Below are 19161 nucleotides of genomic sequence, written 5' to 3'. Positions count from 1 at the left end.
TATAGGATGGCAAGAACACATCATCACACATCGGTAAAACTGTTTTTTTAAGAAGTGATCTGAAAGAAGTTTCTAATTATGCAAGCCTTATCACACAACTTTCAGATGTGAAGCATTTGTTATTCAGCACACATTAACATATTTTTGCCCACTGTCTGCATGTGTTACAAGCATATATATTGACAGCTCATTTAGAGCAAATAAAATATGTTTTATGGTTACTTGAATATGACAGCCCTTTGTTACTCGCAACTTTCTGTCATCACTTTTAACATCATTTTTGCCCATCTCACAGCACAGCTGCTGAATGCTGTTTAACAAATGTATCTAATATATAATTTATCTAATCTGCTCATTTGTCTGACAACGGAAAAATGATGTTTAAACAGTAATAAAACCTCAAAATACTCACATGCACAGGACATTCGCACAGGACTAATGTTATCATGGGACCTTTTGTGTTTGGTGAAATTTGCTAAGGAATTTTCATTTAACAAATTACGGACATGGCAGGTTTGCATGGGATTAAGAACTCAGACGTCGAATAAAAATACATGTAATCTTGAATTACTTTAGCTTCCCAGGTACACTAGTCTTGTTCAAATAGGGCTCTAGATGTACTGACTGTACAGACCTTGAATAGCATATTCTACAATCCATAATTTGTAACTTTGTAGCTTTGCTAATAAGTAAACTAATGATTACAGAAATGACAGATGCAATACCCCTCTCGCAGCCCTTAATTAGTACTTTATCTTTGTTTACAAAATGTTAAATTAAATTCATACGACATTTAATTTTTTGCAATTCAATGGCTGAATCAGCTGAAGTACATGAAAGTAAACGTAAACTGGGGGTACCTTACGGGTGGATGCTTAGCAGCTTTTTGGTTGCTTATAATCAGACAGCAAACCTAACCAAGATGCACAGTTTTGGGTACAACTGTTTTTTTCCTGCAATGCAGGAACAGCATCATTTAGAGATTCAGATTCTTGCTCATTTTTCCTCCACACCCACAATGTTCTAAGCCAAAACAGGCCATGATAGAAATAGCATAGAATAGAAAATGATATGTGGACAGTCACATTGACATCGTGCATCGTTACAGATTAAATGTCTATATTTGTAGCATGTCACAGAAGTGACAAGAATACACACCGATGAAAGGCAGTGTTTTTTCAGTGCACTATCTTTTCATTCTCTCTCTCCGTCTTCTCTCTCTCTTCTCTCTCAAGGGCAAAGGAAAATCACTCATCTTAATTCATCATTATCAAAGGCAAACTCTATATAGAAAGATAGGGCTAGCAGTAGCAGTGCTGCTGCAGCAGCACAGCCATCTGTGGAGCCAAATACATACATGTGAGCCACAGCAGTTCAGCAACACATCCATCACACGCTGCTCAGGCAGTGGACCAGGTGTTAGACTTCCAGGCGTGACTGTGTTCTGCCTGCCAAGAAAATAGGAGAGAAAAAGTACCAATGCATAAGGAATTCTTTCTTGTGTTTTGTCAATGATTATGAACAGATTATTATAAGAACATTGACAGCTAAATCAATAATGGGTTACATGAATTGCATAACATCTTACAGGACTTTTACAACAAAAAACGTGCTACTATGTACTGTGTTACCCCAGACACTGGCACAGAGCAGAAAGAAGATCATCCAGTGAGAAACATGCATTGAGTTGGTTAGAATTTGATTGGATTAAAATGAAAACAATACTTTGAGATGGCCATTGTCTGCTTGAACTGAACAAACTATTTCATCATGTCTGCATTCCTCAGGGCATAAAAAGATGTCACTGTAGTTTTTGTTGTCAAAGTTTGTCATTGTGTGTGTGTGTGTGTGTGTGTGTGTGTGTGTGTGTGTGCGTGTGTGTGCGTGTGCATGTGCGTGTGCGTGTGTGTGTGTGTTGTGAAAAGCTCCTCTGATTGTCCATGTCTTGGGGCAAAGGTGAATCTATTTATACCAGAGACACAACCCAGAAATAGAAAACACGACAGAACCATTAACATGGTAGGTGTGTATATGTTTGTGTGCTTATGTGTGTGTTCCACAGGAAGAATCTACACTTTCTGAAGTAGGCACAAGCCAGGGTCAAAGATCAAAAACTTTCTGTCTGCCTGTTTTAACACACTGACCCCAAATAGTCTCTGTGACCCTCTAACTCACCAAGTTTAAGTAAATGCACTGACCTCTTTGGCCTCCTGCATAGTCTGTTGGTGATCCTCTTGGTGTGTGCAAAGTGACCTCATAACTGTTACCCCATAATTATTAATGTTGTGGACAGAACGAGACAAAGAGAGCAAGACAAAGAGAGAGAAACCTTGTATATTGTATTATGGACTCCTTTGTTTGAGAAAGCCTATTCTCTCAGTTTTTGGTGGTATGTTGATGTAAGCTTGCAGTCTCCGCTGTACCTAAAGTGTGTCTTACGCCATAAGCAGCAGATAGTTGGTGAGACACTGTTTCAATTCACCACTTACACTACTGTTTTTTAAAAAACAAACAAACATGTACATGTTAATTACATGTCATGTTTTGTCCCCTCTTCTACATTTTTATTTGGCTGCTCCAGAGGAATACTTTAACCATCATATTGCACTGTAGCAGCATAGATTGGACAGTCACTTCAGCACTTGTGTCAATCAACTGACACGATTCATCCATTGATCTGAGGGTCCCCTGGGTCAGAGAGGTATTGGTCGCTTTGACATGATCTATCCATAGGACCTAATGAACCTAACATTAGTCTGACTGACTGTATGTGCATGTGATGTACAGACAGCAGGTATACCCAATGAATGTCAAATACATAGGCATTTACAAACACACTGTTGTATTCAGGGGTCATCAACTACGTTTATCCAATTACCGGACTCTGCGGGAGCACACTTTGAAATAAAAGAAAAAAAAAGAGGCCTAATAAGCCTTTTATATTGTTAAATATTTGTCACATTTTTATGATATATGATATATGATGATTATATGATAATAATAATGATAAATTGACACATAACTTGAAAATGCTATCAGACCTCCACCAAAGAGGCAGTCAGTCCTCAAAATATACTTTTACACTAAAAATGAGTCCTTGTCTCAACAAAAAACTCATCTTCAAGAGCCCGGAGAGCAAAAAAACATATTCTCAGGATGCTTACAATGTGACATCATACATTGAAATGACCAAGCACAAGAGCATGCTCTTAAACTCTTGTGTACAAATTAACAAATTAGTTAATATAATACAGAATGTGGCACCTCTTGCGCTAGAAGGATGACAGTGTAAGAGATGATGAGACTGACTACAATGACAATAATCCTATGAAAATATTAAACTCAAACTACTAGCTAGCAGTTAGGTAATGCTGTACACACAAACAATTCTCTCTTTACATGTGTGTTTATTCCCCCTATTAGTCCACCATTGCTACATATAGCTAGGACAGCCATTTCAGCTGTTGAAGCACCCATTGCTCTGTGTGCTGTGCTGCCTGTGTACTGTGCTGCTCCCACAGTGTTGTGCTCCAAAAAACTGAGCTGTATATTCCAAGTGCCCTCAAATATGAAACTGTCCACTTTGTGCTATAGTGCACTCTGGTGCTTGGAGTGACTACTGACAAACACACCCTTAGTTTGCCTTTTTATTTTATTGTCATCAGTGTAAGTTTCCAGAATTGCCTCTTTCATAACAACAATCTTTTCAAAGGAAGAGTATTAATATGGATTTTACTGTAATACTCTTAAATCAGGATGCTTTTCCAAGATGCCTCTTTTATTCACTCGTTTATGGTGAGCTGTATTTAACTAATATTTACCATTTTAGCAAACGTAATTATAATTAAAGCTGCAAGCAGCGATGAGCGGGCCATCGCAGTCCACACGCGTCTGGGCATGCTGCTGTGGGCTTGTTGCTTTACAATTTGGTGGCCTGCTCCCGCTGGCATTAAATGACGTACACTGAAGTCAGAAGAACTCCATGCAATTTACATGAAGAACAAATAATCAGCTGTGTGACCCTACAGACTCTTTAACAAAGGCTTGTATCCATTAGCAAGGCAGCACTGCCCTCTGGTGGAGAAAGCCTGTCCACTCAAAAGTTAAACTATTTCAGCTGTTTATTTTTGTCATTTAGCCATAAAAGCACCATCTATTGGCCGACTGCATCGAATTTTGCATGCTCGTTGGGCCATGGAACACAATTATCAAAAGTGTTGGTTAATTAGACTGTATTTGGTCAAGATATGCAAGACTATCTGTTTTAACCATAATGTGCAGGAAATTGTTGTTTTATATTGTGGGCATTTTATGGACTATCAATACTCTTTTAATAACTTATTGTCAGGAGGGTCCATAAATGCTATATGCAAAGTTTGGTGTGAATCGGTCAGATCGCTTAGGAGGAGTTTGAAAAAGTAGGTTTTTCATTGTTTGTGATTTTGTGAATGGAAAGTTACTGTGAAAGTGGGTGTGGCCTACATCATACAAGTCAAGAAATTCGGGCAACAAGTAGAGGTTTAAGGTTTAACAATGTGTGACATATTATGTGGGAGTTATAAGCCAAAAACTATTTTACATTGAAAATAGATGACCTGCTGGTCATTTTTGGTGTGTGAGTTACAGGGGCCATTCTGTAGCACCCCCATGAATTTAATTTCAAGTGTTATGGTGTGAGCACAGTGCCGAATATTAAATTAGACTGCCACCAGAGCGCCATCTAGTGGTGGATCAGTAAGTCGTTCGTCAGATATCCTCAGAAGGGATTGACAATAATTGTACCAAGTTTTCTTGTCAATCCGACTGATTTGGAGATATAAAATCCTTCAATTTAAAGAGCACCACCTAGTGGTAATTGGACAAAATTTTGCACAGAGCCTCGGGGGCTCATGGGAAAGTAGTAACCTGAGTTTCATGTCATTTGGACACACCAACATGGAGATATGCAATGTTTGGAATGAAATCTGCAAGTTGTTATTTAATAACTTGAGTATTCTTTGGAATATCAAAATTCTTTTAATAATTTTTTGTCAGGAGGGTCCACATATGCTGTGTGCCAAGTTACGTGCAAATCAGTGAAACTGCCTGGGAGCAGTTGGAAAAAGTAGGTTTGAGACATTTGGTGAATTAGCGGAAAAAAATTGAGGTGAAAATGGGCGTGGCCTTTATTATGAGATTCAGCAGAATTCACTGAATGCGCTATAGAGTCCCCTGGTAACACCTTACATCAGCTATCGTCAGGGGGGCACTGTCAATGATTCTACCAAGATACGTGTTAATCCGACCAATCGATGCAGAGATATAAAATACTTCAATCTAAACAACGCCACCTGGTGGTCATCAGCCAAAATTTTGCGCAGAGCTTCAGGGGCTCATGGGGAAGTAGTCACCTAAGTTTCATGTCATTCGGACAGATCAGTGGGAACATAAGCAACACTGTGTTTTGAGCAAAATGTACAGGAAGTTGTGCTTAATAACTCGAGTATTGTTTGCAATATCAACATTCTTTTAATAACTTACTGTCAGGAGAGATGCTGTGTGAGTTTGAAAAAGTAGGTTTGCAACATTTTGCAAATTTGCAGAAAAAAACGGAGGCAGGAGACCTGATTTAAAGTTATCAAAAGAATGCTACTGGTGTATCCACATGACATAAAACTCTGCTTACTACTTCCCCATGAGCCCCTGAGGCTCTGTGCAAAATTTACCACTAGGTGGTGCTCTTTAAATTGAAGGATTTTATATCTCCAAATCAGTGGGTCAGATTGACACGAAACTTGGTACAGTTATTGTCAAGCCCTTCTGAGGATAGCTGACGAATGGTGTTACGCATATACATGAATGATATTCTGTATGCATATGTATCATGAGACGCACTGAAAACATTGGGGTACCAAACTGTCACTCCAACAGAACGTCGGCCAGTCTGATTCAAAGTTCCCATTTATCCTCATTTTGATCCATTTCCATTCCTTGTATTTTAACAAACTCCTCTTACAGATTGAACATCACAGACTTCCAGTTCATTCAGTTTCATCCTCAAACCATGACGATGAAAAGTTATCAAAAGTTTGCACCTACTTCAGACATGGTTGCTGTCACAATGCCATCCATGTTCATGCTTCTCCATAAAGCATCAAGTCCTTATAACTTCAACATACAATTTCCCATGTACACCAAATTCATTACACATTTATCCAATGTCGCCCTGAATAGCGCCATAGCGCCACCTACTGGGCACAGAAATTCAGACACCCTATTTACATGACATTTATAGGTTTTTTCATCCATATTACACACTGCAAGATGTCATGCAACTAAAAGGTCTGCGCAACCTCCGACAGTGCCGCCCAATGAGTGTGGACTGCGAAATAATAATCAAAACATAACTGGCCACTAAAGAGTTTGTGGGATTTCTCACCTGTAGTCCATTTTGTATTTATATAGATTGCAGGGGGGTTCTTCTGACTTAAGCATATAGTATTTAATATCAGCTGCAGCATGCCACCAAATCATAAAGGAACAACTTCCTCATTCCTATCTGGACCAAACTTCACGTTTGCATACAGTCCAGCCATGAACACATAGGCCAATATACGATCATAGTCAAAGTGCCACATGTTGGACACAGGAAATGACATTTAACCCCTTCCTGCACTGTCTGAAACACAGACAGTCCAGAGATGCGCACACAATAATCGGGCAATGGGGCCGGGTACGCAGCACGCCCAACAGCAGCATGCCCCTACGTGCATGGACTGCGAGGGCCCGTTCATCGCCACTTGCAGCTTTAATTCTTCTTGTTTCCAAATATTCAGTATACAAATAATATAGAGATGCAGGTAATCCTGGGAGTCACGGCGAGTAACACAGTTCATCAGTGAAGACACCTGCACATTGGACTGGGACACAGCCTCCAAGAGTTACAGAGTTAAATTTGATGACAGTGGATACTGTATGGAGGTGATTTAAAGCTGTTCTGACCAAGACTATGAAGCCAGCAATGAGAAGAGCTGACAGGAGGGGACAGGAGAGACACAAACATCAACAGTGGTTGAAAGCAATGCGAACAGCCAGAACATTTTCACATCTTACTCTGTGAATCCAGAGGTTCGTTCAAAACAAACCATATTGTCAATATGGCCTCTCTTGATATTTTGTGTGTTTATTACAGCAAAAGACAGTGCTTGTGACATGTATCAAACTCACTGTTGGTGAAACTATGGGGGCAATCAAACTATAGTCTCTTGAAGTACAGAGTGGTATTAGAAGACAGAAAGGGCTGGGGTTTGCTGGTTAGCATATTTACTTCAGTAAACATTGATGCACCACAGCCAAACATAAAGCAAGTGCAAGAACAGGAGATGTAGCCAGCCAGCTGATATTACCTGCTAGTCCAACCGCAAAAAGGCCATCTTAGCAGCTTTCATTCACAAAGCTCTTGCCAATAACTAAAAGTCAGTTTGACATTTACTCTAGCCTCTTGCCAGGTCACTGTTTTTTCTCTTCTTACCTTACTCCATCAATGAATTCTCCCAATCGCTTTGCCTCTGTCATGATGTCTGTAGAGACTGCTGATCCCTGTTTTCCATTGCTCGCTTGTCTGGCTCTGCTTCTGGTGCCATTTTCCCAGCATTCCCTGCTCTGACCCAGAAAAACTTCTCCCTGTAGTCCAAAGTTCTTGTGCTCGCAATATAAACACCAACACTCCCTCACAGCACTGAGCTCCCAATCTGGTCCAACAGCATCTTCTGTAATTAGTTGCAGATAGGAGTCACTTAATAATAACAATACTACTACTACTACTACTACTAATAGTAATAATAATAATAATAATAATAATAATAATAATATATTGTTTTTATATAGGCCGCTTCAAGAGATCTGAGGGTGTATTAAGGAGGGTAACAAAAAGAAAGGAAAAAAATCCATATCACTATTGAGTTGAGGCAGAAAAATGGAAGATCAGATCAGCAAAAGATGTTCTCCATAAAATTTTTATGATCCAGTTTCATGACATAGTTGGTGGTGTGTGACTTAGTGTTGCAGAGTGTTAACACACTTTTTGCAGAAGATTGCACCTGTTTAACCCAAGCATAGTGCTAGACCTGGCAAGAACAGGCATTCGAGGCATCATCGTTCCTATTACAGTCAGTATGCCATTAAATTGATTTTGATTTGATTTTTTCCATTTAGTAGTGTAGTGCATTGGGCAATTTTCACTGAGCAAAAGAACTGTGTCAGTGTTTCATTCTTCTTTCCTAATCAACATTATATAAAAAACAGGGAAATGTGCAGAAATGTGCAGGATTAACAATCACCCCTTGTGAAAATGATTTGTAGGTAACAGAGAAGGAAAATGTGACACAGTTAGAGCCTACCCAGAAACTGAGGGAATTCCTTAGAGCCTTAAAACAGATCTATAGAGATATATTTTAAAAGAATAGGGAACATAATATTTATTTCAGCGCTTTAGTAAATGGTTAACCCAACTACAATCAAATCAGATCAGACCATGCTATGCTTAGATTCAACCAGTTCTTGAATAAATGTGTGGTTCACATAAAGGCAAGTTATTTAATTTTTGAGCATCATATGAAGGTAGCTTATCTAAAAGAAAATAACTAACTACAGGGTTTTCTGAGATGTGTTTTTGTCAGTGTTGTTACTCTGTGGGCTCACTGGAGGTTTCACATACACCCAAGACACAGACGCACGCCTTCTGCGCCACGTCTGGCGCCAGTGATTACGCTGTTAGGCCAAATAAGTTTCCTGTGTTTGGTTTGATGGATGCCATCATCTTCATGGATCTAAAACAGGTAAATGTGCCCCCATTACCACCACCTCCACTCCAGCCGAACACACACATGCACACACTTAACAAAGTGTGGTCTTTGAACCCCTTAGAAGACATGGATCAGTGAAAAAGGTCAAAATATATATTGTGATATTTTCAATTTGGCTAAAAATACATTTAAATGTAAATAGTAACATTATAATTTGGAGAATGTGTTTACTACCTTTTGGAAATCTAGATGAATGCTAATGAATCTTTATAGTAAATTACTCATTCTCATAATGGTTGAAGTAGTCACATAGGTTTGAAGAAACTTTATCAATGTTATCTGATCTGATTATGGTACACACCCAAGATAAAGTTATAAAATTAAGAACTTCATTGAAGAGGCACAGTCTGTCAAAACCTCTGTCATGAATTATGAATGAATTATTTTTAAATGCTGCTCTGATTTTACTTGAAATAATAGAATAACATTTATTCATTAATAGAGTATTTCTTTAGAAACCTTCCGGGTCAGGATAACGTATAAATATTTGTTGAAAGTTACAGAATTGTACTTTATTTAAGTATAAGTTGTTGACTACATCCAGTCATTAATATAACTGTAGGCTACTTCTGTATGCTGTGTATAGCACTGAATCATAATGCAAGTCAGACATTTCGACATTCTGGACTGTATAATTCAATAGATAAAATATGGCCCAGGGGCTGGTCCTAGCCTGCAACCCATCTCAATCAGACCCACGATGTTCTCAAAAAAATGTAACAACATCCAAAAATCAATAAGAGGCAGCACTTTATTGATCTCAAGGCAAATGACTACAAAGAGTCTGCATTAGTATTTAGCTTCATTCCATGGAGGGCGCTGTCTTCATTGCATTGGACAACAGGCCTTAAGTTGACTCTTGTTCACTCACCGCTACAAGTTTCAATAGCGGTTGTCAAGATGTAGCCTTGATTGAACTTCAACTAGTCACGTTACATCAGACATGACGCTGGTCTTGCAACATGAGGTGACCATCTCTCAACTGTTCCCAATGGGCTAAATTACACAGATAGACGTTACTTTACATGTTGTCAGTCATAATTACAGATTTTTTCTAGCATTCAAACAATGGAATGCATTACAAAGGGATCACTTCACGGCTGAAATGAATGGGAGATACAATCATAGCAATCATTCACACTTTCAACATAGGTATAGCATGTAATGTAAGTCCTTTAGTAAAGGACATAGTGATACAATATGTAAAGATGCAGTGTTTGCTTAAACACAGCAATCGTGCAATATGACACTATTTGTGAAGACTGTTGAGTTGTATACATGTATTTGACATTCATCCCTTCTTTGACAGGTAGACATAAAGGAAATGTTAATGTATAAAAGCGAGGAACAAAGGCCTACTGCTAAAGAAGGAATGATTTGGGTCCTTCACAGTTACAACTCTGTTTATCACTCCACACATACAATTAACTACCTCATGAATACAGTGAAAATACTACAAGCTTGGTACAAAAAATAACCCCATTTTTTTTTCCATTAGCCTGTTAGTATTTAAATTTTGTTTCTAACGGTGATTCTGCATTGCTTGATGCTTGCCACTGCTGATGACTATGCACTTCACTGTGTTCTGGGACACACTCTGACATCATGTTATGTTTTAAATTTAGTTGGACTCTAATTGCAGATTCTTGGTGATGTGCTCACTCATGGCAGTGTAGTAATGGTTGCATTACATCATATGACAGTGTAAAACTGGTGTGTTTGTGATCTGAAACCAGCTATATTAGAAAATATATATATAGTTCTACATGAAGTGATGTGCAATTAAGCATTCATTCCACTTAATAATTGAAAATGTATTTCAAGTGTGCATGTTGTTTGAGTGTGTGTGTGTGAGTGAGAGAGAGAGGGACATGCAGAGAGAAAGTGGTGGGAATGAATGGGGGGGCGGGGGGCACTGGACACAGCTGGACTGTGTCAGGACTGATGAGAGACATTCCTTTTAGTGTAGCATAACCGTCCTACCGCCCTGCTGATAACACTGGCACCTCTCTCTCGCTCTCTCTCTCTCTCTCACACACACACACACACACACACACACGCACACACACACACACACACACACACACACACACACACACACACACACACACACACACGCATGCACCCACGCACGCACACACACACACCCTTTCTGAACTGCACCAGGAGTACTAACACCATGGGAACCAGACCATGGCTCCAACTTTGTGTCAAATTATTCCACCACACACTAACACACTCACACACACAAATACACCGGCCTCATGTGTTTCAGTGAGCTCATTGTGGAAAGAGTTAGTTAAGATAGCATTTCTTGTCTATTGTGCACACGTCAACATACTGTGTCGCTTACATGAGCACCCACACACATTAGTGAGTTATAGTTGAAAGTAGATTCAGAGCTGCTATGTTATAGAACACAGAGAACTTATATTAAATACATTTCACTATACCAGTATTTGGGGTTTTGTATTGATACATTAGATGAGCAAGCATTTGTCGTTAATAACAAGACATTTTTTGATCTATTTTTGCCCATGCCTGATCATGTTTAGTGTTTATTAACTCATTAAATTTGTTACAGCTTATACATTTTTTTAAAAATAATTAATGTCTCCATTTTCTGCATAGTTTAGTTTCCAAAGTGTTGATTGACTCTTGCTAGAAATGCAGACTTCATGACAGTCTTAAGCAAAACTATATTGCTTGTGGGGTTTTTTTTCTTTGGTTCTCCAGTTTACAATAACTAATGTTACTACTGAGATCACAAGACCATGGTTGGAAATGAGCACCCACCCCTGGCACTCACAGCTAAATTGTGTAGTGGCAGGGTAACTCTGAGTCTGGGGGGGGGGGGGGGGCAGTCTACTACCCAATCAAAATTGTTGAAATAGTAAACACTGTTTTAAGTCCCACTTATCTAGTGTCTGAATGAAAGATTTGTCTTTTTTTCCCGGTTGTATGTGCCCCCTAACAAAAAAGCTGGCCCCAACCTGACCCCCTATCTGGTCTAGAACCGCCACTGAAGCTTGGGAAGACCAGTGGCAGAGAACTTTGATGATGTGATCTAGACTTCCTTGACTGGCAGTGGTGTAGTAGCAGTGCCTATGTGAACAGAGTGCCTGGAGTAATTAAAGTTCAGGAGAAAACCCCAACTTGGATAAGACCTGATGGAGATTGTGGCAAAACCACAAGCATGTGCTCTGCCTAATTCAGTGATGAAGAGAGGGTCTTTTGTGGGAGCAAGGTATGCTAGTGTCAGGTGTATGTGTGACAGGATGGCTTTGTAAGAGATTTGTAAGAGGAAAATGGGATGAGAGAGGCCAAGTTGGCTGGTCCTGCTACATTTAAGGTTGAATTAGGGCCAGTCCTGGGATTGGATCCATAGTGGCTGGCATGTCAAGTGGGGTCATAAGTAGATGAAAAAGAGTAGGAATTCTGAGCATCATAAGAAGCCAAAGAATGCGAGGAGTCATTGATGGATAGCGATGAGTATCCAAAGCGGAGTGTTTTGACACACCGGGCAAGGAGATCTGTGGTTAGACCTGTGTAGGTGCAAGATGGGGTTCTGCCTTACCCAGACCTTTGATGAGCATGGAGACACAGGGATGAGAAACGGAGGGGGCTGGAGCTCAGGAGAGCAGTTTTATGAAGAAGAATGTTGCTGAGCGACATGTTGATGGTGGATGTTCTGATTTTGAGGCTTGTTAATGTTATGTATGGTTTGTGAAATGTATGGAATGATTTGAGTCTCCATAGTATGATGGAATGGTCTTAGGAGACAGACTGTTTAAGATTGCTTGCTCTGATTCGATGACCAGGTAGAGGAGCTGGGGGTTGTGATGTAGATGGTGGCTGAAAACAGAGGGACTCCTGTTGAGTGAGGATTTTAGCCTTTTGCCAAGGATTTGGATTGCTGAGATAAGATTCAAGAGAGTGAGTCAGTGATGCAGTTTTTATCGGTATGGATAATGAATTGGTGTTGTGATTTGAATAAAGTCAGTCTGCAAATACATTTTATGATGTCTATTGATTGCAAGTGGTCCTCATTTATCATATAACAACAGTTGTCTGAGTGAGTTAGGATGGCTTTTGTGGACCATTTGTCTACTACAGACGGTCAGCATTGAAGACTGCTTACAGTTCATAGAGGGCAGATGAAGGAGAGAGTGAGGACAGTACTGGAGGGGTCAATCAGAGGTGAACAATCTACTGTCGTAGAAGCGACCGAAACCAGCTGAGGAGCTGTGTTGGCGTACAGCGGGATATCCACTTTGATGGATTTTAGAGGAAAAACTTCAGGGCACTTTGTAGCATAGTCCGTTATGACCAGCATGTAACGGTTTCCTGCCTTGCTTCTCTCCACAGGGCCAACAATGTCCATTCCAATGCGCTTAAATGGGATACCAATAATGGGAAGCAGTTGGAGTGGAGCTCTGGAGGGTGTTTTAGCAGATGTTATTTGACACTGAGGGCAACTTTTACAGAATTGAGCTACATCTCTATGTAGGCCAGGCCATTGAAAATTAAGTTTGATGCGAGCTATGATTTTATGCTTACCTAGATGGCCAGCCCATGGACCAGAGTGTCCCAAGGTGAGTATGGCATCTCTATCAGCTTGGAGAACCACTTTCTGCAACACTGACCCTTGTTGACGATAAAGCATGCCATTTTTCAGGATGTACTCGTCTTGTTGTTAGGCCTCAGTTCCAGGCACCTTCTCAGCCTTCTGGAAAAGAGACACTAAAGAGGGATCATTATTTTGCATTTCAGCAATGTTTTCTTGCACTTTAAACCCAGTGGTAGATCTGGCTCAGTGTTGGTTGATGGCATCACCACTGTTTGGTGGAATTTCTCCTGCCTTCTCTGACTGTGGGTTTTCCGAGTCTTCCTGGGTGTGGTTTCCAACTCCTCGTTAAAGAAAGGCAGGGCACTGAGGATTTCATTGGACTCGGTTTGTTGTTTAGCCCTCATTCTGGTGACAACAGCATTGCATTTTCGACAGATCAAAATAAGTGATAGGTCTCTTCCTAGTACAGCCTCAAAGGGCAAATTATCAACTCCAATATTCAGAGATAAATTTGACCATCAATCTTAATATACACGTCAGCGGTTGGATAAGGCTTCTCATCTCCGTGAATACAACAAATAGGCATGGTATCACGGTTGCTAATGATGTGAGGTGGAACCAACTTCCTGTGAACCAGTGTCTGATCGCTCCCTGAGTCAAGCAGAGCCCTTAAAGTGATTCCATTAACTTTAGTGTGAGTAATGTTGGTGGTGTATAGCCTGAGCCGCTGGACAAAGTGTAATGGCTGATGCTGTGCCGTGGGGTGCGGACAGCGAAGCTCGGACGTGATCGGGTGGCTGGGCATGTCAATGGGGAGATGACTATGGGCGGAGGAAAATCAGAGAAAACAGATCAACCTCCAAGAAGATTATGATCTAAGGGAATGATAATTAACTTGTAATCCATTTTGGTAAGCAATCTAGTTTGAGTTGCTGGTCTTAGTGGAAACAATGAGAACTTGAGACAAACGAAACAGAAAGGGTTAGAGTAATCGGTCGCATCTTATTGTACAGTACATTAATAAGACGTAACAAGCCCTACTTTGTATCAAATTAAACAAAAACAATACACTAATACGTAACAAGCCGTATTTTGTATGAAATTAGACAAAAACAATATGCATAACAAGATGTACTTTGTCTGAAATTAGACAACTAGAAATAATGTAATCTTAGACAGTAAACAAGAAAAGTGATACTGTAATTAGACACCATATAGCCTACCCAAATTGTGCTGTAATCAGAAACCGCATATAAAGTCTTATTACTTAAAATATAGTCTACTATTATAGGACATTATTATACCAAATTATATTGTAATTACAAACCAAATCGGACATCCTAAGACACCATTTTACAAGATCTTAGTCTAATTATCACACACAATGCCATATCCGACCCAAAATATGCTAGTTAGACGCTATTCTACCATCACAACCAAATCGGCCTATAGCTTAATTAGACGAATGTACTGCCATATTATATCATGCGTTGCCTTTATAATAGTCAGACGAAACATATAGGGTTCAGGGGAAAATACATTAGTTGAGCTTTATTTGACACAGTTCCACTTTCTCGAGTAATTTATTGATCATTAGAAGAAAATGGTACCTTAACTAAAGTCAAACCACATCGGTTCACATCTGGTCGCTACTACACCCTGGTAGGGTTAGGGTAACCTGGATGTTCTCTGGAGTCTTGTGGAGTTTGTAGATATAGAGCAGCTATTGAAGCTGCCAGGACATTGCATGTTTATTTCCAATTGTTGGATCCTTATTACAGTCTTATTAAACTTACTTAGAGGATAATTTTCGACACATTACAATGGAACTGTACTGTAAAATAAAGTGGTTCTTCTTACTGTTAGACCCTTATTACAGTCTTATTAGACCTACTTAGAGGGTAATTTGTGGCACATTACAACATAACTGTACTGTAAAATAAAGTAGTCCTTCCCACTGTTAGACCCTTATTAGACTTTCCTAGAGGGTTGCTTTTCTGACCCTTGTGGACGCCTCCAGCAGTGCCAGTCCTAAGTAATTTGGTGCCCCCTTGCATCATAGTCAATTTTACGTCAGTTTTCATACACTCACAGAGAAACTGCATGTATGTATTCAAGATTTTAATTCTTTTAAGTCAAAAATATCACACCAAATAAAAACTGAAGAAAGAAACAAGTGATAAAAATAAAATATAAATAAGGCATTGTGCAAGCATATTATCTCGCAGCCTCAGCAAGTGCCATGTCTTGGTTATCTACTGTCAGCCCCTTTGCAAAACGACCTCCAACTCCTTCCATGTTGCCATGTGGGTATTGTGCTCCTGGCTATCCTTGTGAACCTTCAGCAAGCGGCTTGCATTTTTCCAGTCCTCTAGTCCTTCCTTGTTAAGGCTGTATTCTTTCAGAGAAAACATTCAGCAGCAGAAGACTCTGTTAAAACAGTCATGTTGACACTCTCCCATCTTTCTTTTTGGGAAATGTGTAACTGCTTTTTTTATTTGAACTGGTCCTCTGTGAACTAACTCTAATGTTACTTTGTCAGTTAGAAGAGATGTCCAGTCAGCAGGTCTATTGGTGTAGCCTTTTTGTCCTGATGCTGTGTCACTCTGCTGTGCTGAGGTAGAGGGACAGGAGCACCTGATGCTGTGTCAGTGGAGGTGGTGGTGAAATATTTCAAAAATGTACCTGAAGAAAGAAGTATATGTGACCACTGCGTGTTACATTGTATTACTACTACTACTACTAATAATAATAATAATAATAATAATAATAATAAAACAGAGCTTGATGTGTGTTATACAATTGACACAAGACTAAAGTAGACTAATAATGACAATGTGATGAGATTGAGTCAACTTTATTGTCGTTACTGTGCAATTCAGTCTTACTGGAGTGCAAGTGCAGTGTACATACAGTATATTCGCCTATGAATGATATGGGAAAGCTAAGGTGTGGAGTATTAACATTAATATACTTTGACTGCACTTTAACACTGATGTAAACTTTAACAAACTGTGACACAATAAGTCAAAGGCTTACAGCTACGCTGTTACAAAGGGGATGGAAAACTAATAGCATTTTAACTTACATAGAAGCAGGAAAGACGCCTGTAAAATAACACCTGAACAGGCCTAACATTAACTTTCCAAATGTCCCTGATGAATTTAAGGTGGAGTAACATTAACATGTCAACTTAGCTATTTATTGATTATTTAACAATGCTGCTATCGTCCAAAGTAAGCTAGCAAGTTAACACTCCAACAATGGTAACTGCGTTACTCTTCTTTCCTTCTTTTCTTTCACTGGGTGCTGGATGGTTTCAGTCTTTGGGACACTGTGATTCCACTACAGTATCAATAAATCTCCCCTCTTGGTCTTGGGGTCTCGGTCCGGTCAAGTTCAGGCAGCTGGCCTCTCGACCTGCCCCCCTCACAAAGAGCAGGTACACTGCAACGAGCCAGGAACCCAGAAAAAAGGTCTCTCCATTATTCAATAGTCTTTGCTATGATGTTATGTTGAAGTGGGCTTATAGAATTTTTCGAAATAATAGTAGTAATGGCACTGGTAAAAAATAAAACACAGGGGCCTGGGACCTCCACAGCTGTTTGTAGTTGAGCTCCAGCGCAAACACACGTTGCTCGTGAGGAGCTGATGGTCGTGAGGAGCTGATGGAGCTATCAAAGCTTTCAGGAAAACGTTATCTCATAAATTTATGAACATGCACAATGATGACAATGTCCGTCCAGGTGCCAGTGTCTATATTTCACAGGAAAATACTGCGAATACTGCAAATACTACAAAAGACAGTCTTGTGTGAACACAGGCTCTCCTTGCTGTTATTTTGACTGTCCTACACTTCACAACTGAGCTTACTTCCTTGTTTACCAGTTTATAGCCAAAATAATATAACAATAAATAATATAGCCATTACTGTCTTCATATTAAATTAATAAATTAACACTTAATACACAAAATGACATCCAGCCTAATACAGCCTACTCACGAACAAACTCCATCTTTTATCTGCTTATATCATCTGCTCATTGTTACCTCTGCTGCTAAACACTGACTTTATTTATAAAAGGTAGAACCATATAAACCGTTTATCTTCACAGGGTAGAGCTCAGTGAGTAGAGCCTGTGGACTAGTGATTGGAAGGTTGCTGGTTCAAATACCGACTCCCCTGGGGCGGGACTGAGCTACAAGTATCCTTGAGCAAGATACTGAACCCCAAAATGCTCCTGATGTGCAGTTGGCAACATCTCTGCGACCCTCACAGATAAGCGGAAAAAGAAAATGGAACGGAACTATAATATTTAAACAAAAATGGGAAAAATAACAGCTTAGTAATTACTACCTTTATGTGGTGGTTTTTATTCTGGGCAGAACACACGCATGCGTAACGTTACTCTGACTGTCTGTTCATGGACAAAATGTCTGCAGTGTCAAAATAACTTAAGAGAGCAAAAGTAGTCCAACAGTGACATGTAACATCTGCAATACAACCATTCCGCAGGGGGTGGGGGGTGACAAAAGAGCTGCATTTAATACTACACCTTTACGGCAAATAAAAAACAAACCCTCAACAACGAGTTCACTCAAGCAATACAGGCAATGACATCAAAGCAACAAACACTCACGGATACTACAAAAGGACAGAGAAATATCCTCGAGACAGCGACATGATCTGTTGTCACAGTACAGTGTCACAGACTCATCTGCTAACGCAAGGATGGCCAGTGTTGCAATAGCATATGCAGAATAATAAAGAGCCATATGAAAGTATATACTTTGTTTCAACAAAATAAAAAAATATATTAAGGAATGCAGGTACTTTTTTTTAATGCAACTGTATTATCCTGGATAATATTAGTTAAGGCTATGTATCGGATTGGGACTCGGTATCGGCAGATAGTAAATATTAAAGGACTCGGATCGGGGTCGGGGTAAAAAAAAGGACGTCAGGACATCCCTAATTACATCACCTTTTAAGTACACAAATTCTCCATGAGCACAGCATATTAAAGGAGACATGCTATGCTCACCTCTAAATCCGAGGCCATGGTTCTCAGTAGGAAAGTGGTGGATTGCCTACTCCGGGCGGGGAATGAGTCCTTGCTCCAAGTGAAGGAGTTCAAGTACCTCTGGGTTTTGTTCATGAGTGAGGGGATGATGGGGCATGCGATTGACTGGAGAGTCGGAGCAGTGGGTGTGGTGTTGCATGCGCTTCACCACACAGTTGTGACGAAAAGGGAGCTGACCCAGAAGGCAAAGCTCTCAATCTACCGGTCAGTCTTCGTCCCTACCCTCACCTATGGTGAGAATGAGATCGCGGGTACAAGCGGCCGAAATAGGTTTTCTCTGCAGGGTGGCTGGGGTCTCCCTTAGAGATAGGGTGAGAGGCTCAGCCATCCGGCAGGGACTCGGAGTAGAGCCGCTGCTCTGTTGAGGTGGTTCGGGCATCTGATGAGGATGCCACCAGGGCGCCTTCCTAGGGAGATGTTCCTGGCACATCCGACTGGGAGGAGACCTAAGAGTAGACCAAGGATCAGGTGGAGGGATTATATCTCTTCGCTGGCCTGGGAGCGCCTGGGGATTCCCAGTCAGAGTTAGCCGATGTGGCCGGGGAAAGGGAAGTCTGGGGCTCGCTACTGAAGTTGCTGCCCCTGCAACCCGATTTTGGATAAGCGGTTGACAATGGATGGATGGATGGATGGCTATGCTCATTTTAAGGTTCATACATCTTTG

The 19161-nt window shown here is 40.3% G+C and overlaps 1 long non-coding RNA gene across 2 annotated transcripts in view; it reads right to left on the bottom strand.

Annotated features, from left to right (window-relative positions):
- LOC119028486 overlaps positions 1–18701 on the bottom strand; it is a 65013-nt gene extending 46312 nt beyond the window's left edge. Inside the window, exons 1-3 of one of the 2 annotated variants that reach the window (XR_005077724.1) lie at positions 18459–18701; positions 7511–7748; positions 1358–1448 (exon numbers count right to left, since the gene is read on the bottom strand). This is a non-coding gene — a long non-coding RNA (uncharacterized LOC119028486). The remainder of the gene's footprint in view (positions 1–1357; positions 1449–7510; positions 7749–18458) is intronic. The other variant, XR_005077725.1, reaches the window with a different exon arrangement.
- Positions 18702–19161: the final 460 nt, after the last annotated feature.

This window comes from Acanthopagrus latus, chromosome 1, assembly GCF_904848185.1.
Source record: "Acanthopagrus latus isolate v.2019 chromosome 1, fAcaLat1.1, whole genome shotgun sequence".
Classification (NCBI taxonomy): Eukaryota; Metazoa; Chordata; class Actinopteri; order Spariformes; family Sparidae; genus Acanthopagrus; species Acanthopagrus latus.
This window is presented reverse-complemented; position numbering and strand designations above follow the sequence as displayed.